Source organism: Acinonyx jubatus, chromosome A1, assembly GCF_027475565.1.
Source record: "Acinonyx jubatus isolate Ajub_Pintada_27869175 chromosome A1, VMU_Ajub_asm_v1.0, whole genome shotgun sequence".
Taxonomy (NCBI): Eukaryota; Metazoa; Chordata; class Mammalia; order Carnivora; family Felidae; genus Acinonyx; species Acinonyx jubatus.
The window spans coordinates 120,880,448-120,905,112 of NC_069380.1; the positions used below are offsets into that span (position 1 = coordinate 120,880,448).

At 40.2% G+C, this 24,665-nt stretch overlaps 1 protein-coding gene and 1 long non-coding RNA gene across 10 annotated transcripts in view; one reads left to right on the forward strand and one right to left on the reverse strand.

Moving 5' to 3' along the window:
* The window catches only part of LOC106984956 (uncharacterized), a 50,373-nt gene extending 30,470 nt beyond the window's left edge, over nt 1-19,903 (forward strand). For 3 of the 5 annotated variants that reach the window (XR_008298603.1, XR_008298600.1, XR_008298605.1), the window contains 2 exons: nt 18,242-18,296; nt 19,818-19,902. This is a non-coding gene — a long non-coding RNA (uncharacterized LOC106984956). Of the gene's footprint in view, nt 1-5,903; nt 6,020-18,241; nt 18,297-19,817 lie in introns of those variants that run through there. The other 2 variants (XR_008298602.1, XR_008298601.1) reach the window with 2 other exon arrangements.
* The window catches only part of PPP2R2B (protein phosphatase 2 regulatory subunit Bbeta), a 507,195-nt gene that overhangs the window by 341,880 nt on the left and 140,650 nt on the right, over nt 1-24,665 (reverse strand). The gene's annotated exons all lie outside the window — the stretch shown is intronic.

Below are 24,665 nucleotides of genomic sequence, written 5' to 3' on the forward strand. Positions count from 1 at the left end.
ATCCACAACTATGTGGAGCTGTCATCACAGAAAACTAATTGCCCTGGTCACTCCCCAAAGAGCTTGCTCATGATTTTATCAACCTGCATTTGACCAAACATTAGTCTTTTGATCTTGGAAAGAAAAATATGTCCAACTCAGTCAGCCAGCTTTTAAAATAACCCAGGATATTGTCATCATGCTTTTTTTAAAAAAATTTAATAACCACTTCAAATTCAGAGTGCCCTCCATTCCTCTCATTAACTCCCCCAATGCCAAACACACACCAGTTCATAGACTTGAGAGTTAACCTCTTCCAAAAAAAAAATACAGCCATGTATGTATACACCCTATAATTTCTAAAACATTTTGGGACTCAACTATTTCTTACTGGGAAGACATGAATAGCCAAGGCATTCTTCAAATGGAACTCAATGCCCAAAATCTCACTGACTGCAGTTAAATACGTGTCTTGCTCTCCAGAGAACTAAGCTTCAAAATGCAGAGGAATTAAGCTGCTCCAGGTAAGTCTTATTTAGAAATGCAGCTTTTGAGATTCTGTACCCAGCAATCCTGATTCAGGAAATGAGGAGTCAGGCTCAGGAATCTCCATTCCCATAAACCTCTGAGGCGGTCTTGCTCTAGAGGCTCAGGGTTTAGAATCGGAGCCAGTCAAGCAAACAAATAATTGCAATCTAGCATGATGAATTCAAAGCCAGGAGTGTGTACCATGTATGGTGCTATCAGGGAAGAAGGGCAGAATAAGACTTTTACTCAGTCCAGAGGACGGAAGGCTATTAGGGATGTTTTCCTCAAAGAGTGTGTTTAACTCGAGTATTGAGAGAAAAGTTCATCAGATTCTGGTTGATGGGATATAAGCAAATAAACACATCTTCTGAGGCATGATTATTGAAGATAAGGTTAGGGAGCAATGGGAGAACGGAGAGGCAGTTGGGATACAACATTATGTAAGTTACATGTAAGTTATATGCTATTAAACCTTGGGAGCATCAATCACCTTACCGTCATAACAATTTTGTATATTTATTGCAATAATTTCTCTCATATGGAAAGAAAATTTCTTCAAGAAAGGATACCTGTTTCTAATTTGTGCCAAGACCAGTGGGCTGGTGGTGGGATTAGAGAAGAGGAAATTCAAGACCAAATTCTTTCTTCCCTAGTTTTCATCTCATAGACACACTTACCACTTGAGAAAGAAACAGGGAATCCTGGAGGGAAGGCTACAATTACATCCCACTGTGTTGATTGAATGTCAAAGGCTATGCACTTGCTCAAAATATAAAGGGATCTTTGGGCTGGGAAAAAGAATCAAACAACTGGAGAAGTAGCAAAAGTTGACCTGGGAAACAATCATCACCCATCATAGTTACTGTTTTTCTTTTTCCAAATGTTGGTGCCAAGACATTAATCAAATAACCAATAACCATAACTCTTCAGATAGGATACCAAGCAGCTGTAGTCACAGATCTACTAAGGGCTTCACCATTTCAAACTCCAGACACACCATCTATAAAGAGCACACTCTTCACTTCCCATGAGAACCCTCAGGATGCACTGTCTCTAGCCCTTCTCTGTGTCTTTACCAGCCCTCCACTCAGTTGACCTGAGTCTTCATATTCATTCCAAATACTTCAATCCTAGAGAGATGTTTTGAATTCATTTTTGAAGGGAATTGATCTGTCTACATGAACACTCTCTTCAGGTATGACATATTTTCCTTCTAAGGAGAGATAAGGAAACTACAGGGACAGTGTTGGCCATCTTCTATAACCAACCTTATTATTTATCATAACTATTAAAAGTAACATTTAATTACCACTTTCCACGTGCTCATCAATCTTTATATCATGATTTTCACTTAATCCTCACAAGAATTCCCTGATATATCCATTATTCAAGAGAGCACCATTTATTTTATTTTTTAAAGTTTATTTATTGATTTATTTGGAGAAGGGAGGGGAGAGGGAGAGCAGGGGAGGAGCAGAGGTGAGAGGGAGGAAGAGAATCCCAAGCAGGCTCCATGCTGTCAGTGCAGAGCTTGACAAGGGCCTCCATCCCATGACTGTGAGATCATGATTCGAGCCGAAATCAAGAGTCAGATGTTCAACAGACTGAGCCACCCAGGCACCCCAAGAGAACACCATATAGAGAAGAGAACACCGTGGTTCAGAGAGGTTGAGTAACGTATCCTGAATCACATGTTAATAAATAACAGAGCTAGCATACAAACTCGGCATTGTCTACCTCCAAAGGCCATAGTCTTAATCAGTATGTTATACTGTCTCTATCCCTTCTGCTTCAGATAACAAGCTTTATCATCATAGTACTTAACCTTTTGTGAGCTAAGTTCTCTCTATGTCCTAGCTCATCTAAACCTCACAGCAACCTTGTGCAGTGGGTTCTATCACCCACAGTTCAGAGATGAGAAAACTAAGGCACAGAGAAATTAAACTACATGCCCAAGATTGTCCAGTTACTAAGCAGTTGGTTGTGGGATCCAAATCATTCAAAATAGTTGTTGAGATGTTGTTTAAAACTGCCTCCAATTCTGTATTATGTTCTTACATAGCAGTCTCAATACAACTAAATCCAACATTTTCAAGGTGTTTTAACAACATCTAGGAAAATACACTGACTAATCCAGGTTTATGTTTCAATTCAAAGGGAGAGTACAGTAGAAACCTAGAAATTCTAAGATCTTTGTCTTCAGAGGTAGTCATTGAAAACTAAATAGAATTTTGCAATAAATGCTCAGAACCTGTCTGCCAAGCATGTTTTGTTGGCATTAACTTCTTCATCCAATTGTTCAGTGATTAACATATATTTACTGAGTGCCTAATGTTTCTGGGACTGGGGAATTAAAGTGGGTTGAGACCTGATCCAGACTTCAAGAAGCCTATGGTTTCATGGAGGAGACTCAGAAGGAAGGCAGGGATTATAGTACAGAGTGTCAAGTACTACAATGGATTAGGAACTTCACAAACATAGGATCTCTGCCTTAATTTGCTTTATCTCCACTCACTGCCTAGGAGAGAGCAAGAACATGAAATACTTATTAATGCATGTGTGAAAGAATAGATGTAGCAAGGTGATGCTGAGGCTACAGGTATGGGATAGGGGCTAAGTCAGCCAGGGGTGGGGCAGAGACAACAAAGGAAAGGCTTCTGGATCCTTGAAGGTGGTGTTTGAGCTGGGTATTGAAAGGTGAAGAATTAGCAGGAGTGAGCCAGGCAAGGGAAGGGGTTGGAGACACAGGGATTGGAGGAACTAAAAAATGGACAAGAGCATTGAGAGTGAGTGGTGATGCTGATGGCAAGTTCTGTAAAAGGCTTTCTAGTTTGGTCTGAGGGACACACAGAAATGTGAACCAGTTGACATAATGAGGAAGAATGAGGAAGACCAGAGCAGAGAAGGGAGGCAATAATGAGAGACAGACCTCAAGAGGTCAAAAGGAGGAGCCAGATCATGTTCCCCAGGCTAAGGATTTCCAACCTGACTCTGAAAACCATGGCGGAGTCATTGATAGGTTTTAAGTAGGGAAATGTCATGACCAATTTTAGTTGATTATAAAATGTTAAGCTCTCTTTCCTTACACTCCAAAGGGATGGTGTTGTTACATAATAATACAGACATTTGTGTCTGGACTTCATGAGTAGTAGTCATCCAACCTCCAGCTCAGTTCTTAATCTGCCTCTGAGGTTATCCTTAGTTTCCCTTGGTCCTACTTAAAGTAGCCACGATAGTCCCAAGCCCTTTTTCTGCTACAAAGGGCATTCCACCCATCAGATACTAACTCATTCCATACCTATAAAAGCTACTGGGAGAAAAGACAGGCACATGCTCTTTTATTTTTTTTTTAATTTTTTAAAAATTTATTTGAGAGAAAGAGAGTGCTGAGGAGAGGGGCAGAGGGAGATGGAGAGAGAGAGAGAGAGAGAGAGAGAGAGAGAGAGAGAGAGAAGATATCTCAAGCAGGCTCCAAGCTCATTGCGAAGCCTGATGCAGGGCTCGAACCCACAACCCTGGGATCACAACCTGAGTCAAAATCAAGAGTCTGATGCTCCACTTGACTGCGCCACCCTGGTGTCCCCAAGGCACAAGCTGTCTTAAACGAAAATCACCCAGAATCTGAGCAGACAGAAGAGAGAGGCATAGCAATTAGAATGGAAAGCCACCAGACCTAAATGGAAATGGAACAAGTAGCACAGACAAATCTAAACAAATCAGACTCAGAGCTCAGGTCAGCATCTTTCAAGCATGGCATCAGTCCTAAATCCCAGGTGACAGGCTTTCACATGTTTGTGGAGGATATGTAGTAACTTTCTCAAGCTAGTAAAATGACAGGTTTTATCTCCAACACGTTGAAACTGCAAGCCCTTTCTCATCATGCGTAGTACCACACCCCGCATATTTTCTCCCATACTTTATCCTATTTTCTACCTTATTTGCTGTTTTCTCATTATAAAAGCAATTTGTCCTTAGTGTAAGAATTCCAACAATACAGAAAAATAACTAAGTGAAAATCATTCTTCAAGCCCTCACCCACCCAAAGTAAACCAGGCATAAAATTTGGGAGCAACTCTTGCCCTAGCTTTTGTCCTCATATGTACATAATGCCATTGTTCTTGTTGTCTTTTAAAGGAATACTAGTTGTATGATTTGCCTTTTTTTAACTTCCTGTGAATATGTATTTATATCATGATTTCTATTGCATTATCTGGATATACCCTAACTGTATCAATCTTCTCTTCAGACATACTTGGATTATTCACAGTAACTAAAAAAAGCTTATGGAGAGAGAAGGCTATATGGTAAGCAACTGTATAGCTCAATCTTCTTATGTTTCTATGCTTATTTACTTAAAATAAAATTCAAGAGGGAAACCTGGGTGGCTCAGTGAAGTGTTCACTTTGGCCCAGGTCATGATCTCACGGTTTGTGAGCTTAAGCCCTGCATGGGGCTCTGTGCTGACAGCTCAGAGCCTGGAGCCGGCTTCAGCCTGCTTCTCCCTCTCTCTCTGTCGCTCCCCAGCTCCTGTGGTCTCCACGCTCTCTCTCTCTCTCAAAAATAAACATTAAAATTTTTTTAATGAAATGCAAGAAATGGAATTGCAGAGCCAATTGGTGAGCACATTTAAAACATGGGCTATGCACTGCTGAATTGCACTCTAGAAATGTGGTATCTACATACAGTCTCACCAAAAAAAAATAAAAAATGTGTTTTGCTCCATCTTTAACAATAGGCATTTGGTGAAAATTAACATCACATTGTTATTTTAATTCTTTCATTACTTGTAAGCTTGAGTCCATTTTCATATGATTATTAGGCATTTATTCTTTTTATAAATTGCAGTTTCACGCCCTTTATTCATATTTCTGTCTGGTGATGCTTTTTATATATTAAGAGTACTAACAGTATTTACATATAAAGAGTACTTTTATATAATAAAACTATATATTAAGAGTTTGTTGAAACCCATTTTATAGACAGAAAATTACAATTTGGTCCAGTCACCTACAGAGAGCTTCCGACCTAAACTCTGCCTCGTATCAGTACTAGACGTTTAAGCCTTAATAATCCACAGCCAAAAAGACCTTAGTACCCCACAGAAGAGCTCTTTTCAAAAGAAATGAGTCACAAACCAAAGGGATTTTCTATGGTGTCCCAGTTAGTATAATAATCTGTGGTCTGTGACCCACTTTTGCTTTGGGAATTTCTGGTCCTTGCCCATATGTGTCCCTAGAGAACGAACAAATTATGGACTCACCATCTAAGGTGATTTAGAGAGAAGTTTGGCAAAAGCTTATTCAGCTAGTCTGGGATTTGTCTGTTGCAACTTCCAGCTGTAAGCTTCAAAGAGAAAGGAAAGGGTCAGTAACCCCACCGGCTATTTCCCATTTCAGGTTTGTGTTTACTTGGTCTCCACACTGGCACGGTGGACGCTCTTCCTTACCCGCCTGTGTTCCGAGCCCTAGAAGCACTCAAAATGTGAGGAGCGTTATGACGGTCTTCCTTTGGGTCAGTCCAGGGTTTTGCTCAGGCCAACCCCTCCCTATTCCCTTGTTTTCACGTGGCTTCCAATGTTTCCCTTTTTCTTTTTTCAGGAAAAGGAAGAAGGATCTAGCACAGCTTAGGTGTGCGTGTGCGTGGGCGTGTGTGCGTGTGCGTGCATGCGCACGCGCATGCACACACACGCAAGGAGAAGAAGATTTAAGGATAAAAAAACTTAAAGCAAAAGTCTTAGAAGCCAATACCAATGAAAGACCCAATCAGAGATACCATTTCAGAATGACAAGTATAACCTTACTTGATTCTGATCACCCTCATTCCACAGATGGTAAGGAACTTGCTGGAAGCCACAAAACTAAATAGTGGTGGATGTGGCATTGGAACTCAGGTGTCCATGACTCCAAACCCATTTCTGTGGGACCATAATGTCTCGTGAACCACCACACTGCTTCCACTTGTTTTATAGGTGAGTGAACCAAAGTCCAGTGGGCGAAGGACCTGGCCTGAGGCACTCAGCCTTTGTTGGCAGAGCTGAGTGGAGAGCACAGGCTCCTGACTGGATGGCCACAGCTAGTTTCCTTCATGGTGCTGACTCATCTTTGAGACGATGATGCAATTTAATGAGAAAATATTATTCAGTGTGTCCAAACTGGATCAGGGCAATTATTCAAGAACACATTTTATAAAGTGAACTAAACCCCATGCTCTTTGCTTTACTCCCTATTTAGGGCTATTTCCCTGGGGCCTCTATAACACCCCTCTGTGGTAGTTGTAACCTGATGTCAGTTACCTGCACATCAAAATCAACATAAATAATCGTTGTCTAAGAATTACCATCCTCACTGAGGATTTGTGGGGTGACACCTTGGGCTGGGATCCCTTGGGGAGTTTCCTGTAAAAACGCCTCCCAGAAATTCTCTTTACAGAATTCCTTCTCTAAGCACTAGGGGGAGTGGACCATCTGAGGGGCTGTGGTCCGCTCCCCTCCTGTGCTGTGTGCTCTCTGACTCACCTCTCACTGGCTCCTACCTCTTCTGCCAGCTTAGTTCTCTACCCACACTTGGATTTTCTTATCCTTTTACTATGCAGAGCACTCAAATGAGCATTTTTTGTTACTCAAGCATCTTCTTGGAGTCCCACTTTGCTCCCTGAGTAGTTTGAGTAATTATGTTGGACAAATATGGCACCCTCCATGTTTGTCTCCATCTTTTCCCATAGGTACTATTATTATCCCAATTTTCGCAGAATATAACTATCCCCATTTTAAGGAGTCTGGAGGTCAGAGTCACTGCTAACACCTTGCACACTTTGAATTTAAACCCATGTTTATCAGACTCCCCCGATTCTGACTTTAATGATACTCACTCCCTAAAAAGAACAATTACATTATCTTGACCTTTTCACATCTCATTCAGAAGATTTCACAAAGATGGCTCTCTACTCTGTATAACCTCCCTTTCTTCAGGCTACATTTCCTGAGGACACTTGCTGTTGCCCAGGTAGGCCACCCTCCAAATGCCGCCTTTAAGCTAGATGGACGCTGTGACTCAAAGAGGTTTTGTTTTGTCCAGAGCTCAGTGAAGCAGTTCCTGAATGTGTTGCCCAAAACATTTATTCTATGAGATACTCTTAAATGTGGGGTTCCATGACCAAATACTTTGGGAAACACAGGTAACAAACTGAGTCAGTGTTTTCCCAGTTGTGGTCTAGTGAAGATTTTAGTGTGAGCTGTTACTAGACATGGTAGTAAAAATAGTTGAGGTCAAATAATTTCGGCAAACTGGAGATACCCTGGTTCCCTCTTGGAGATTCATAGTAAATATGAGTACATTAAAGGTTCTGACAAGTCCTGTTAAGATGTGTTGAATTTTGTTTGACTTGATGCTGCTCAGAGTTATTTGGTCTCAGGGTCTTCCTTGAATTTATAGCAGCAGCTCACGAGGGCCCACTCTGGACAGGCTTCTGGTTTGAATTCTGGCTTCCTGTACTCTGAAAGGAGTTGGTGGGGGGTCCTCTTCTAGGAACCTAGGCTTGATCCTGCTGTCAGCTGACTGGGTGATGGGGAGCAAGTCACCCCTCTCCAGGCCACAGTGTCACCATCTGTGAAATGAAGGAGTTGCACCACATTGTCTGTAACTTCTCTTCCAGTTCAAGTCTACCATCACCTGAACATACGGATTTGGGTGGGGTCTCACCCCAAAATATCATGATAAACTGCATTCATAGCTCCTTCATCTCCCTCAGTCACCCAGAGACAAAACAGTAATAATCTTTTTCAAGCTGCAGAAATCTTAAACATATAAATATTAATTTGCCCCCATCTGCTAGTAAAATTCTCTGGAATTGCATTATCATTTACTGTTTCAGAACTGTGAAGCTGTCTTTGATCAGCCAGTTTCCAGGACAATGGGAAAGCCCCTGGAACCTCCAGGGTGCTTCTAGCAAACCACCGTGAGACCTCAGGCAGGAACTGAACCTCTCTGACTTTTATATTCTTCATCCATAAAAGGAAAATAATGACAGCTTGCCCTTGATTCTTTCAAGACATCTTGTGAGCACTGTCAGTCATAGTAAAAAAAAAAAAAAAAACCAAAAAACAAAAACCCTCTGTCCTCTGGCTATTATACCTGCCACTGCCTAAGTCCTCAGAAGTGTTTCTGGTCTCTCTTTCCTTCGGTTCCCGACCATTCCTAGAGCTATGTAGGTGCCACAACAGAACTACTCCCTTTGTCAGTACTAATATTAGTATTACATGGGTGAGACTATGATACCTTAATCTGGGAGACAGTTTGCTCTGTTTCAGGGCACATATCTTAGTAAAAGTCCTTCTTAAAGCACAGAGGATCACAGCGATTGATGGTAATAGCTGGACTTTGACATCAGACAAATCTAGAATTGAACTCAGCACTGTTATATACCAGCTGGGCATTCCTAGGCAAGCTGCTACCCTCTGATCCTCAGATTCTTCATCTACAAAATGGGAGCAATATGAGTCACTGGCAAGCTAGTCCAAGGATGCAATGTAATAATTTTTGTAAAGCTCTCTGTATATCACCAGGACACGTGTGTGCTCAGTCATATCTGTTAAAAACATTATCTGTTAGGTTCAGACACACAATGAAAGGTGATCCAGAAAGAAAACTGTCTCTGTGCAAAGGTAAGGAATCCTGCTCAGCCATCAGAAAGGATAACTGTAATTAGGGTTCCTGGCAAATGTTCATTAGGAGGCCTGCGATAGTCAAGCTGGCCAGAGGCCCTCTTTAATTAACGCTGCATTGTTCATTATTGAACACTGCCACCTGGTGGATGGACAGGCCACATGCAGGCAGGGAAATCATGGATGTTACATGAGGTTACCCCACCACACAAGGATGCTCTCTCTGTCCCCCTGGTCCACATTGGCTTCAGGATTTTCATTTGGAGGTAGGCCCATGGAGAGATCTGCATATTCCTGTTTATGGAGACTTACCTTCACCTTCCTGCGGTTGTTAAAGTGACACAAAGACCTGAAAACGGTGTTGTTTTCATTGACCGACCACCTGATCTGAGAGACATAGAGAAGCCTCCTCTGACAACATGATCTGAAGTGGAGCCCACTTCCATCGCTCTAACCCAGTCACCTCATTCTCTACATAGAGCATATCATTATCTAAAAACATTTGCAGGCACTTTTTCTGTTTCTCACTCTTTTCTCTCCCTGACTGGAATGGAAGCAAACTCCCTAAGTGCAAGGGCTCAGAAGCTGTATTCCTTTACATATTCATCACAACAAACACAGGCCTGGCACATAGTAGGTGCTCAAAAATGGTGTTGCCTATAGAATAAAAAAATAGCAATAATAAGGCTAACAATCACAGCATTAATGCTCATGGATCCTTCATTTGCCAGAGCTAAAATTTGTAGAGAGATTATCCAGGCATAGGGCTAAGCTCTATAGAGAGATGATTTCATTTAGCCTTTACAATCACCTTGCTGGTGGGGTGTCACCATCCGTAGAACATCGTAAATTTCTAGGGCCTAGGGTGCCTGGGTGGCTCAGTCAGTTGAGTGTCCAACTTTGGCTAAGGTCGCGATCTCACCATTTGTGAGTTCAAGCCCCGCATCAGGCTCTGGGCTGACAGCTCGGAGGCTGGAACCTGCTTTGGATTCTGGGTCTCCCTCTCTCTCCGCCCCTCCCCTGCTTACACTTTGTCTTTCTCTCCCTAAAAATAAATAAAAATTTTAAAAAAATTAAAAAAATACATTTCTGGCACCTAGAAGTGATATTCCCAGGCCAATATTCACAGCAGCTCTTTGTTCAGAATTATAATGCCATGTTTTATTTAACCCTCTATCTTTTGTAGTCCATATTAGGGTTTCACCCATTTTACAGATTGAAAGCTGACTCGGAGAAATGAAATGGTTTCCCCAAAGCTACTCAGCTTCTACTTAAAACCCAGTTTTTGTCTAATTCTAGAAGTCCTGCTCTTTTCAACACAATGCCTTCCATGTGATACATGGATTAAAAGGACTTCCTTAATTCTGTCTTGGAAAACTAGACCTGAATTTTGGCTAAGCATTTGAAACAAACCTTGCCCCCAAGCTGCATCGCAAGCTGGACTTTTCTGCAGCCAGGTCTTTATTGGTCCACACATGTCTCTTGCATCTTTGCTTCAAAGAAAATAACTAGCTAAGATTTAATAAGATTTTATTATATGCCAGGCAAGGTTCAGCGATCTTATTTAATCCTTACAACAGCCCTGTAAAAGAGGAGATAGATGGATAATTATTCTCGTTTTACAAATGAGGAAACTGAGGCACAGAGAGGTTAAGCATTTTTCTCCATGGTTACCCAGGTTGTAAGCCAAAGCCATGACTTAAACCCAGGCAGTCTGCTCCAGGACACAGTCCTCAGCACCAGCGGACCCTCTAGGAGTCTCATCCTGGTGCAGTGCCTCTGCCCTAGAAAACCTCAGGGCATCTCGCTTGGTACTGCACTTCCTGCAGTGTCTCAGCCCAGAAAATGTGCAGAAGTTGGAACAAGACAGGAACACCAGGGCACCCTGTGGCTCCCCTCCCCTTCCTGCTGCAGACCTGGCCCATGGTTACTCCTCAATTAGTTTCCATCTGTAGGAGCAGCTATTCCCTAGAGGTACACAGGCCAAAAAGAGAGACCGACTCAGCCAAAATCCAAAAATATCTTCACTGCAGTAAGCAAACTAGTGATGGAAAGAAGGAAAATTTCCCCTTCAAGTCTTGGACGTTCCTCAAACACAGCCCACTCAGCTTACATAAGTGGCATTCACCACTGAGGAATGCAACCAAGGCCCCAGGAATCTAGGCCAACCTTGCCCATCATGTGTTAATGAAGAGTTATTTAGGGGCCACCCGCAGGCAGTTTGGGAAACTCGACCCTGTGCTTATTGAATTGTCTTGTCCTGGCTCACCAGACCTAAACAAAGAGGTTCCAGGTAACCCCCCAAAGACGGTGCCAACGTGAATACATTGGTTTTCCTTCAGACAGCTTGCACCCTTCTTTGAACCCTTCTTCCTAAGCAACGGGCAGTGATAGGGTTCAGGGAAATTCTAGGCCTCCTTATACTCATTCCTTCGTGTCTTCATATATTTACACATTTTCAATAAGCATCTCTTAAGCACCATCTTTGTTTCAGGTCAGAGCCACGTACTGGGAACATCAAAGTCACTTAGACACAGTGGTGAGCCTAGACAATCAGTAAAAATCAAGCCCTGGTTTATGGCACTTGACACTTTTGTGTGTAAATATGCCCACCATGGCCAATGTCAAGCTACCCGTATTTGGTCACTGAGCATGGAGTTGGGAAGAAATGCACAATGTAGAGGTATGTCATCTCCAGAGCACAGAGTAAAATGCAGTAATTAGGAAGGAATGAGTTTTAGTATCCACTATTCTCATTTTAAACATAATGTACTCCATTGTAAGCTTACAAAATTTAACTTTGGATAATGGCCATGTTTACCAACCGGTTTGCAACAATCTTGCACATTAACAATTGGCTTTTGGAAGCTGGTGCTTGTCTGCTCCAGCTACCACTGCTCAAACACAGTCTCATAAAGTAAGAAGCTAACAGGTGAGTTGGGGAAAAACAAAGAAAGAGTCTGAGCTGCTTTGTGAGAAGTACAAGGTGCTCTGGGAGCATCTGGAAGGCAGGTCCAGCCAAGAGTTGGGTCTGGGGGACGCTTTCTGAGGCACAGACATCTGACACTGGAAGGAATGTAAATGTTAGCTATGTGAAGGGTGGAAAGTGGATTCCAGGTGCGGGAAGAAGCCTGGGCAAAGGTCTTGAGGGAAGCAGACAACAGACCTTTTAGAAAATGCAATATTTCATTGTGTGTCCATGGTAAGACAGTGACATGAAATAAGATGGGGGGAAGGCAGACCCAGAATATGGAAACCCTGTTCAGGATTACTCTAAGGTTGGTGGGCACTCACTGGTAACTTGTATACACGAAGATACCCTGATTAAAGTCTTGTTAGGAAGATCATTCTGCCTGCAGTATGGGAAAGAGGTGGGGTGTGGGCAAGACCGAAGGATGGTGCCACAGTCTAGGACAGAGATAAAGGATGCCTGCATGGTGGTAATGGCGATGGAATGGAGAAGAACACACGGAATCAAGAGTCATTTAGGAGACTGTATGTGTAGAGCAAAGTGACTATGTGCATGCCTCTGTGTGTGTGTGTGTGTGTGTGTGTGTGTGTTGCAAGGTTGGCAGGTGTGTTGAACAAAACTAAGTCAAGAATGATCCTGAGGTCTCTGACAAAAGCAACCCCAGAGATGACTGGAAGAAGGAGCCAGTGAATGAAGAATAGGTAGCTGGCTTGAAGGATGATGAGTTCCATTTTAGGCATGTTAACTTTATGGGATATCCAAGTGGGCAGTGGGATATCCCATATGGGATATGGGATATACAAGTGGGATATCCAGGGGGTAGTGGACTGTACAGTCCTGAAGCTCAGGACAGAGATCTGGACTGGGAAATAAATTTGAGAGCCATCAGCAAAAAGATGATAAGCAAAGCTGTGTGTGTGGATGAGACTGTCCAGGAGCGAGTCAGAATAACTTAGAGTTCATAGGCCTGGCAGTGTCTGTCCATTGTACACATACGAGCTCCTTTTGTCATTACAACCCCCTTACTACGTAGCTATTATTGTTACCCCCTTTTGTGGATGAGGCCACTGCACAGTAACAGGCAGATCCCAGATGTCAAGCTGGCCCATCCAGCACCATCAAGCATTCTCTGAACTGTAATACCAGGCTGCTACTGTATCAAAATATAGAGACAAAGAAGAGAAGACTGGAAAAACAGAACCTCATGAAATGAATATTTAAGTTGCGGGAGAAGGAAGTTAAAAAGCAAACTATAAAGCATGGGGTACAGGTGGGGGAACTTGAGGCTTATCTTTTTTTTGAGAGAGAGAGAGAGAGAGAGAGAGAGAGAGAGAGAGAGAGAGAGAGAGAGAACACGCACAAATGCTCTTTTTTGAGAGAGAGCAGCAGGGGAGGGAGCAGAGGGAGAGAATCTTAAGCAGGCTCCAGGACCAGCACAGAGTCCCACATGGGGCTCGATCCCATAACCCTGGGATGATGACCTGAGCTGAAATCCAGAGTGGGACGGACGCTCAACCTCAACTGACTGAGTCACCCAGGTGCCCCTAGGCTTATTATTCTTAAGGTCACCCTTTAAAAAACTCCCTCACCACAAACAAGGTAATTGAGTTGCCCCTTTAAAGCTTACAGTCACATTGCATTTGGTAACACTCTTTTCTTTTTAAAAAAAAATTTTTTTTAATGTTTTGAGAGAGATAGAGAGAGACCAAGTGCAAGCGAGGGAGGGGCAGAGAGAGAGGGAGACACAGAATCCGAAGCAGGCTCCGGACTCCAAGCTCGCAGCACGGAGCCTGATGTGGAGCTTGAACTCACGAACCGTGAGATCATGACCTGAGCTGAAGCCGGATGCTCAACCGACTGAGCCAACCAGGTACCCCGCTAACACTCTTTTCTGATCAGAAAAACAATGCTGTATCTTTTTAGGAGACTTAGAAAATACAGAAGATACATGGAAGAAAATAAAAATCACCACCATGAGATCATCTAGAAATAATTGCTAAAACTATTTGGCACATATTCCTGTAGACTTTTTTACTACACATTAAAAATATCCCAAATGGCTGTTTCTTTAAAACATGTTTTTAAAGTTTTATTTTGAAAGCACATTTTATAGTTTCTAGAGTGCACATTTAAAAGTTATGCATTTATTGCTTTTAAAGATGCACATCTTAAATTCAGGATTTATCTTATAGTCTGTGGTACTTTACAGGTAAATGGCAGCTTTTTGTTCTTAGTTATACATGAGAGAATGCTACATTTTGTAATCTGTGACATCTTAGCTTTGATGAAATATGGTAGGTAATATAGTCACAGCTTTCAAAATTCAAAATATAGTAAAAAGTGTACAGAAAAAGATCTATTTTACTCCTGCCTACTCCAGTGCTCCTACCTAGAGAGAGATGAAAATTTCTAGTTGTCTGTCTGCCCTCCCAGATGTATTTTAATGCACATACAAGAAAAGATTATATATTCCCTCCTCTCTAAGTACATGGTAACATATTATCCACTCCACAGTAAGGTATCTTGAACTTTTCTTTTTTAACTAAATAATAGATGTTGAAAGGTTTTTTTTCCCCCAGTTGCAAATTTTCAATTGAAAGGATATATCACAATTTATTAAGAAGTTCCCTACTGAAATGCAAACTGGTGCAGCCACTGTGGAAAACAGTATGGAGGGTCCTCAAAAAATTAAAAATAGGGGCACCTGGCTGGTTCGGTTGGCAGAGCCTGTAAGTCTCAATCTCGGGATTTTGATGTTGAGCCCTAAGTTATGTAGAGTGTATGTGTGTGTGTGTGTGTGTGTTTGTGTGTGTGTGTGTGTGTGTGTGTGTGTGTATGTAATAGAATTACCCTATGATCCAGGAATCACACTCCTCTGAGTTTTGGTACCTACCCAAAAATATGAAAACACTAATTGGAAGGGATCTATGTACCCCTAGGTTTATTGCAGCATTATTTACAATACGCAAAGTATGAAATCAGCCCAAGTGTCTATCAATAGATGAATGAATAAAGAAGATGTGGCATGTGTGTATATGTGTGGGTGTGTGTGCATACACATACACACACATATGTATATATACACACACATAAGAGAATATTATTTATTCATAAAAAAGAATGAAATCTTGCCATTTGTAGCAACATGGGTGGAGATAGACAGTATAATGCTAAGGGAAATAAACCAGAGAAAGACCAATAAATAATATATGATTTCACCCATATATGGAATTTAAAAAATAAAACAAATGAACAAAGGGAAGAAAAAAAGAGACAAACCAAGAAAAGGGCTCTTCACTATAGAGAACAAATTGATGGTTACCAGAGGGCAGGCGGGTGGGGGGGATGGGTAGAAGAGATAAAGGTGAGTAAGAGTACATCTATCATGATGAGCACTGAGCAATGTATAAAATTGTTGAATCACTATATTATACGTCAGAAATGAATATAACACTGTATATTAACTATACTGGAATTAAAAAAGAAAAACAAGTCCCCTACTGGTAAACAAAGTTATTTCCAATCTTTTGCTAAAGCAATACCATGATGAATAATCTTGTATATTTTGTACATGCACCAGTATACTTACCAGGTAAATCCCTAGGAAAAAAACCTGCTGAGTCAAAGGGTAGCTTCAGTTATTTTGACAGATACTGCCAAATTTTCCTTCATAAATGTTGTCCCAATTTACACTTCTAAGAATACATGAAATACTGTTAACTACACCATCTCCAAACAGTATGTTATGAAACATTTTATCTTTGCCAAATTGGTAAAACAAATCTTTAATAAACCTTTTATTCTGTAATAATTTCAGATTTTATAGAAAAGTTGCAAAGATAGCAAAGATTGTTCCCGGATACCCCTCACCCAGTTTCTCCTCAGGGTAACATCTGACATTAACACAATACCTTTGTGAAAATGAAGAAACCAACGTTGGTATAATGGGAGCCCAGATTTTATGTGGATTTCCACAATTTTTCTACTAACATCCCTTTTCTGTTTCAGGACACGATCTAGAAGAGCATATTGCATTTCATAGCTGTGTCTCATTATTAGGGGCTCTGACAGTTTCTATGTCTTCCCGTGTTCCATGTGACCTTGGCAATTTTGAGAAACTAGTTAGTATTTTGTAGTGTATCTCTCACGTTGGGTTAGTCATGTTTGTTTTCTCTCATGATTAGACCAGGGATGCTGACCTTGTTTATTTGGTTAAGTACCTTCTGTGAGGTGACTCCATGCTAACATGACTCTTTTTCCCTTTTCCATACTCCATTCTTTGGATATGAGTCACTAAGTCAAGTCCAAATCCAAGAGGGAAATCTTAGTGAAAGTGAATTAGCATTTATCTTATGAATGATAGCGAATGTCTTCTCTTAAGTTTAAGAACCATCTGTATTTTTGGAATATTCCTTTATCATTTTGCCCATTTTTCTCATGAATTGTCATTCCTTTTATTATCAGTTTCTTTGAAAAATAAGCTGTTTTTCTGTAATGCAAATTAAACATTTTCACCATTTTTCTATATTTTTGTTGTTTTTGCAATGTAGATTAAAATATTTAATGTAATAAAACTGATCAGTTTTTTTCTCCCTTCATGATACATGGATTTTCTTCCACACTTTGAAATAAATGACCTGTTTCATGGCTTTTGGAATGTTCCATGGTTTCCTTTTTTGGAAATAAGTCTTTGGTCAACCTGGAGTTTATTCTGGAGTAAAAGTGAATAGGATCTGATCTGATTTCTTGTCCATATGGCCATCCCATTGCCCAACAGCAATTTACTAAAGAGTCCATTACCCACTATTTCATTTGAAATACAGTAGATAATTTTTCAGGAAGAAAAATCATAGACGCCTCAGCTCTGTGCATTTCAAAATCCCATGTTCTTTCCATAGATACAGAGAAAAAAGAAAAACCAAATATACAAATAAACAAAGAAAAGGATTCTGTTGCTGGGATTTCCCCACATATGAGTCAATGTAGAAAGAAGGCTACTTGACTCTATGGGCTTATGGCTTCATACTGCAATGGTTCAAGACAATATATGGGCACACTGACAAAGGGGATAAGTGGTATAATCCACTTATATTTTAAAAACAACTTTGACAAGGTTGTACACAAGAACTGAATGAGAAATACAAGTGCCCATGTCCTTGCAGGGGACGTTCTGTCAGGGATAGTCACTGCTTTAAGGAGTACAATGGGTCTGGCTGTCTGGCCAGCTTTGCAGAGACGACAGAACAAGGGATCCTTGTTCCCTAGAAACCCATTCTGGGCCCATCCTTAGTTAAATCTGCATAAATTATCTGGAGAAAGAAGAGCAAAATGATGATTTTAAGTTTTTGAGTCACAGTGATTTTTTTTTTCAGAGAGATTTTTTTTTTTTCTTGCTTGAAGTACCAAGCAAATGACATTAAAAATAGTAAATACCTTGTAAATCTTTTTGGAATTTGGTCAGGAGAGTATCACATGAGCTTAAAGGTGTATAAAAGCAATAGAACATTTAAAAAGGACAAAAAGGTCAAAGTAGACAGAAAATAAAGGGTTCTCCTCTGTATTAGGTTTAGTTCATGCTACTAATAACACACACTAACACAGTACTTAAGTACGTATTTCATACTGTTCTATGTGCTTTGCCATATGCTGACTTTCCTAAACCTCAGGACCAGCTATGGGGCAGTGTCCATTATTCTCTCACTTTCACACATTAGAAAATGGAGACGGGGCACCTGGGTGGCTCAGTCAGTTGGGTGTCCAACTTTGGCTCAGGCCATGATCTTGTGGTTCGTGAGTTTGAGTCCTGCATCAGGCTCTGTGCTGACAGCTCGGAGCCTGGAGCCTGCTTCAGAGTCTGTGTGTCCCTCTCTCTGTGCCCCTCCCCAGCTCACGCTCTGTCTGTCTGTCTGTCTCTCTCTCTCTCTCTCTCTCTCAAAAATAAATAAATATTTTAAAAAAGAAAAGAAAAGAAAATGGAGGCCCAGAGAGAATGAGTAGCTAGTTAAATGTCACAAAGCTTATAAGTGGCACAGGTGGATTTGGCTCAGGCAGTCCAGACTTGCGGTGTGTGGTCTGAATCACTGGACTCGCTGCCTTCCTTGCAGGGCTCCACGTGGACGGGCAGTCGTCACATTGATTCATTTCTTCGCTGGAAGAGCTGTGAGTCCATCACAGTCATCTCTGTATTTTCAGGTTTGGCATAAGGCCAGGCATGAAGTAGATGCTTAATACATTTTGACTACCTGAAATATTATTATAACGGATGTATGATCAAAGTGTTACACAGTGATCCTCAGATTGTTTCAGATAGGGAATTCTGGTTTGTTCGTTTTCAAGTTTTACAAGGATCCCATTGTAGATGGCCTCTAAAAGGACCCCCAAATCCCCTCATCCTGGTATTCATGTCCTTCTATATTCTCTTCCCCTTAAATGTGAGATGGACTTAGGAATGTGCTTGCAAAAAATACAGTACAGTATGATGAGATGACACTCCAGAGCTTTGTCAGAAAAGACTATGGCTTCCATCCTGGGCACTCTGTCTGCCTCTCTGTGGGGTCTCTCCCTGCCCTTTAGCTCTCCTCCGGGGGAGGCCAGCTACCATACAGCGTAGCAGCCCTGCAAAGACGCCTGTGTGGGTTCTCTTGGAAGCAGCTTTGAGGCCTGCCAACAACTTCGTGAATAAACTTGGAAATGGATCCTCTAGTCCCAGGGGAGCTTTGAAGCAAAACAACTCTGGCTGGTAGTTTGACTATAACCTCATGAGACACACAGAGCCGGAGGTACCAGGGTACCCCTCTGCTGCCGCATCAACAGCAACCCAGCTTCCCATCCCTGTGAAACAAAATGCATAGGGATTAAGAAAGAAATGGACTGGACAGAATTGACATTTTAAAATGTTCTCATATTTCTCTCCATATATGCTCCTCCAGTGGTATGTTGCATCTCAGATAATAACCTTCTCTTTCTCTTTCTCTTTGCTCAGGCCAAAAAAAGCTTTGGAGCCATCCTTGAGTCCCCTCGTTCTTTCACATCCCATATCTAACCCATCAGCAAAGTCTATTAGGTCCACCCTTTAAAACCCGTCAGAATGTAACCACTTCTTAGCCCTCCACTGGTGTTGCCTGGGGCCTGGCTCCCACGATTTTATCCTTGGGTTCTGGCAATAGCCTCCTACCTAATCTTCCTTCATTGACCCTTAACTCTCTAGAGTCTACGCTCATCACAAGAGACAGAGGGATCCTATTAAAGCATTACTCCATGAACATCACTCTCCAACTCAAAAACCATCCAATGGCTTCCATTTAACTTAGAAGAAAAGCTAATGTCCTTAGGAATGGTTTCACGTCCTACTTCTCTCCTTTCTGGTCACCTCACTCCAGTAACACTGGGCTGCTTGCTGTTCCTCCAATAGGCCACATATGCTCCTACCTCATGGCCTTTGAACTGTCTGCTTCTTCTGCCTGAAACACTTTTCTTCCAGGTAACTGCACCTTCTCGGAATGGTTTTGCTCATATGTGCCACCAAGGTCCTCCCTGATTCCTCTAGCTACAATTGCACCCCTTCTCAATACTCCCCATCCACCTTGTCCTGCTTTCTTTTTCTCCATAGCATTTGCCACTTATAAAATTCTATGTAATGTTGTTGTTTATTATGTTTATTTTTTTGTTTCCTCTCGCCAGAATATAAGCTCCAAGACAGCAGGAAATTTCACCGATTTTGTTTATGGCTGTATCTTTACTGCCTAGAGTGGTACATGCCATGTGGTAAGCGCTCAATCAATAAATCTTCAATGAATCAGTATATTAAGCCTGCATCTTCTCACTTTGAAATGTGTATAATATAATCATACATATTCAACAGTATATGTAATGTTATGTTGTTTCGTGTTCTACAGTAGAGTTTTGTGGTTTTTTTGTCCTTCAGCATCCACAAAATATAATTTTATCCTTTTATTAAAAAAACTGAAGTAGACCTGTATCTATTGTTATGGAGAGATGTCTACAATATATTTTTTGCAAAAAAAAAAGAAATTCAGAACAGTATGTTGTATGATTCCATTATGATAAAAATTTAAAAGTACGCATGTATCTGTGCTTCCTCACTCCTCCCCACCAACTCCCTTACTGGAGTTAAAGATACCTTGAAGACAGGATGAGAGGAGGATACCTTGATAATGGAGAGAATGAGCCAGAAATCCTTTAATTACAAAGCAGCAGAGATGGCATGCAAAGAGAAGGTCGAATTTGGCAGGATAAGTGGCCTAATGCTCTGAGGGGTACTCTAACCTTTGCCTCCTTTACACCTTTCCTCCCCTCCCTGATACAGTCCCACCCACAAGGAAACCCAGATGATCGACAACCTTAAAGATTAAGGTTAGGAACAGGGGTGGGGGACAAAAACAACAGTGGGAGAAAGATTGAAGGGAGAGAACGGAGGCTCTCATGTCTGAGCTAAGAGTGAGCTGAACTCAACTCCCTGTGGACTTCAGTGGGCTGGGAGTCAACTTGTATATGAAACAAAAATTTTATCTGTTGTTTTGCTACTGATTCTCATTGTACAGTACGTTGTTCTCTATGAAACTGATTATTAGAGTGTTTTATCACATGTGAGTTGAAGCTAATTCACAGTCAGTTTTTGTGAAGGTTTATACATGCTTGAAAGGAACCGCCTTCTCTAATTTGTAAGCACAGGATTTTATACACACACTTGTTTATTACACGACACTAGCTAACCGTATTAATCAAATATTCTATATCCTTACTAGTCTAAGCATTTTTGTTAGACCCTGTAACTTCTGGGAGTGTTGTATTTCTACATTTATTTTCATATGGATACTCTAAGAAACAGTGATTCCTGAAATGATTAAAAAGACATCCATATCTAGAAAGAACCCTGTGCAATTTCAGAACACTTAAATTACTTTATTTCTTACTCATTTTTCTTGTTTATTGCATGGCTTCTTCTCTAGAACTTGAACCTCCATAAGGAGCATTTTGCCTGTTTTGTTCTCTGTGGTATGCCTTTGCCTCCAGCACTGTGCCTGACAGAGTACACATCTATAAATACTTGTTCAAGTAATTAATTCAGTCATCCCCTTCCTTGAATATGGGTTCAATTTCCTTCTTACTGCGGTTCATATTTCAATTTTTCTTTTCGGGTGGGTCTTGAGCGGTAAATTCTCAGAGCCCTTAAGATCAGAAGTTTCTATTTTTTTTAAAGTTTTTATTTAAATACCAGTTAGTTAACATACAGTGTAATATTAGTTTCAGGTGTAGAATATAGTGATTCAACACTTCCATACATCACCCGGTGCTCATCAGGAGAAGTGCCCTCCTTAATTCCCACCACCTATTTCACCCATCCCCCCCCCCCCTGCACTTCCCTTCTGGTAACCCTCAGTTTATTCTCTATAGTCAAGAGTCTGTTTCCTGGTTTGTCTTTCTCTTTTTATTCCTTTGCTTGTTTGGTCTGTTTCCTAAATTCCACATATGAGTGAAATCATATGATATTTATCTTTCTCTGACTGATTTATTTCGCTTAGCATAGTACTCTGTAGCTCCATCCAGGTTGTTGCAAATGGCAAGATTTTATTCTTTTTTTTATGGCTGAATAATATGCCATCATATGTATATATATACCACATCTTCTTTATCCATTCATCAGCTGAAGGACACTTGGGCTGTTTCCATAATTTGGCTATTGTAAATAACACTGCTATAAACACCTGGGTACATGTGTCTCTTTCAATTAGTATTTTTGTATTCTTTGGGTAAATACTGAGTAGTACAATTGCTGGATGGTAGGATAGTTCCATTTTTAATATTTGAGGAACCGCCATACTATTTTCCACAGTGCCTGCACCACTTTACTTTCTTACCAACAGTGTAAGAGGGTTACCCTTTCTCCACATTCTCACCAACAACTGTTGTTTCTTATATTGTTGCTTTTAGCCATTCTGATAGATATGAGGTGATATCTCATTGTAGTTTTGAATTGTGTTTCCCTAATGATGAGTGATGGTTGAGCATCTTTTCATGTGTCTGCTGGCCATGTGGATATATTCTTTGGAAACATGTCTATTCATGTCCAGAAGCTTCTATTCTGTCCTTATTCTTGAATGAGAGTTTAGCTGTATAAAGTGCTCTATGCTGATAATTATTTAATTTTTCTTCAGTGGTTTGAATCAATTATCCTGGTAATTGTTTTCTGACCCTCAGTATTGTTATTGGGAATTCAGCTGTCTGTCATTCTTTGGAAGACATTCTCTTTTTGTCTGGGAATTTTTTAATTTAATTAAACTCCTTTATTTTGAGACAATTATAAATTCGTAAGCAGTTGTAAGCAATGACAGAGAGCCCTTGTGCCTTTTATCCAGTTTATTGTAAAATTATTGTATAATATCACAACCAGGAGGATACTGACATTGATATGATAAAGATACAGAACATTCTTATCACCCCCAAGTATCTCTCATGTTATTATTATTTTTTTTTACTTTTTCATGTTATGCTTTTATAGCCATCCCAACACTCCCTCCCTGTTTAACCCCATCGTAACCCATGACAACCACGAATCTGCTCTTTAATTCTATAATTTTATTTCAAGAATACTATAGAAATAGAATGGAGAGGTTAAATATATAAATTGAGGCAACAAATATCCAAACTGACAATGACAACAGAACTCTGACCTACGAGCTCTGCAGCATCCAACCTGGAAAGTCAAACCATAATCTCTGCATCAAGCGGCCCGGAATGGTCAGGACTGTGTCCTTGACTCACACTTTCCCTATATTTTGCCCATACTTCCAACCTAGGACCCACTAGAGAAAACTAGATATGCTCCCCAAACCAGCCACGTATCATACCTTGCTTCTAATTAGCTCTTATTTTATTCTTTTCTTCTGCTGCTTGCTTTGGGCTTATTTTGTTCTTCTTTTCTAGGTTCTTGAGGTAGGATCTTGGATTATTGATTTGAGAATTTTCTTTTTTTCTAATGCATGAATTCAGTACTACAAATTTTCTTCTCAGCTTTAGCCACATCCCATAAATTTTGATATATTGTATTTTATTTTCATTCAGTTCAATATATATTTTACATTTTCCTTGAGACTTCCTCTTTGACCCTGGATTATTTAGAAGTTTGTTGTTTAGTTTCCAAGTGTTTGGAAAGTTTCCTATTATCTTGCTGCTAATGATTTCTAGTTTGATTCCACTGTGGTCAGATAACACCCTCCATATGATGTTAATTCTTTTAAATTTGATGGGGTTTGATTTATGGTGTAGGATATGGTGTATTTCCCATGAGCACTTAAAAATGTGTGCTCTACTGTTGTTGGCTGTCATGTTCCACAAACATCAATTAGACCCTACTGGCTGAGGGTGTTGCTGTGTTCTTCCACATCCTTGTTATTTCTGTCTAGCTGTTCTATCAAATTGAGAAAAAAGTGGTGTTGAAGGCTCTAACTGTAACTGTCTATTTCTCCTTTTAATTATATCAGTTTTGCTTAATATATTTGGTTAGTACACATTTAGGATTGCTATGTCCTTTGATGAAATGATTCTTTTATCATTATATAATGCCCCTCTCTGTCTCTTGTAATTTTCTTCACCCCTAAGTTCTCTTTATCTGATGTTAATTGTAGCTAGTCCTTCTTCCTTCTGATTGTTTGCATGATATATATTTTCCATCCTTTTCCCTTCAACATGCCTATATTGTTATATTTGAAGTGAGTTGTTTTTTCTTTTTTTTAAAGAATAATAGACACTTATTCTTTGTTCCTACAAAAGTTGGACTTGAAAAACATAACCAGAAACATAATTTATTATTAAAAGTGATTTATGGTAAAAATTCATTAATTACAGTTGGGAGTTGATGACTCCATATATTTCAAGAGATTTAAGTTTAAATATACTTTCAAAAGCTGTATTTTTATCTTACTACCTCTTGTACTACCAACCCCAATTTTTTCATGTAAAATGCCTACTTAAAAAGATAACTATTTGCTGGGACAGACATCTCTTTGTAATTGAGGTTCTCAAATGGAACTATTATGTTCACATTGATACACACCTCCATGATGAAAAATATACCTTTCAAACAACTCAATTACACATCTGAATTGGTAGGAACCAGATAATGGTGGTTATAAGTAATTTTCATTAATATTTACAGGAAAAGATATATGGAAAAAAATACAGTTGGACGGGGGAGGGTTAAAAGCTTCCTCAATATTCTTAAATGGTTATCACCTTTTTGTGTTGGTCAGTGTGTCTGTAGGTATTCAAGGAGTATTTTTATGTAAGGAAACCTATAATACAAATTTTATCTACTAGATAAAACACTTAAATAGTACATAAATTAACTTCCCATTAACAATGGGGAAGGTGTTAAAGCTGAACATATTGTTTTACTATAATTTAGAGCCTTTGTGCTAAGGCAATTTGGGGAGTGTGTTTTCTTCTTTCACATTTCTAGAAACAATAGTTTTTATAAATCTAGTCAAGTACTATGGATTTATTTAGAAT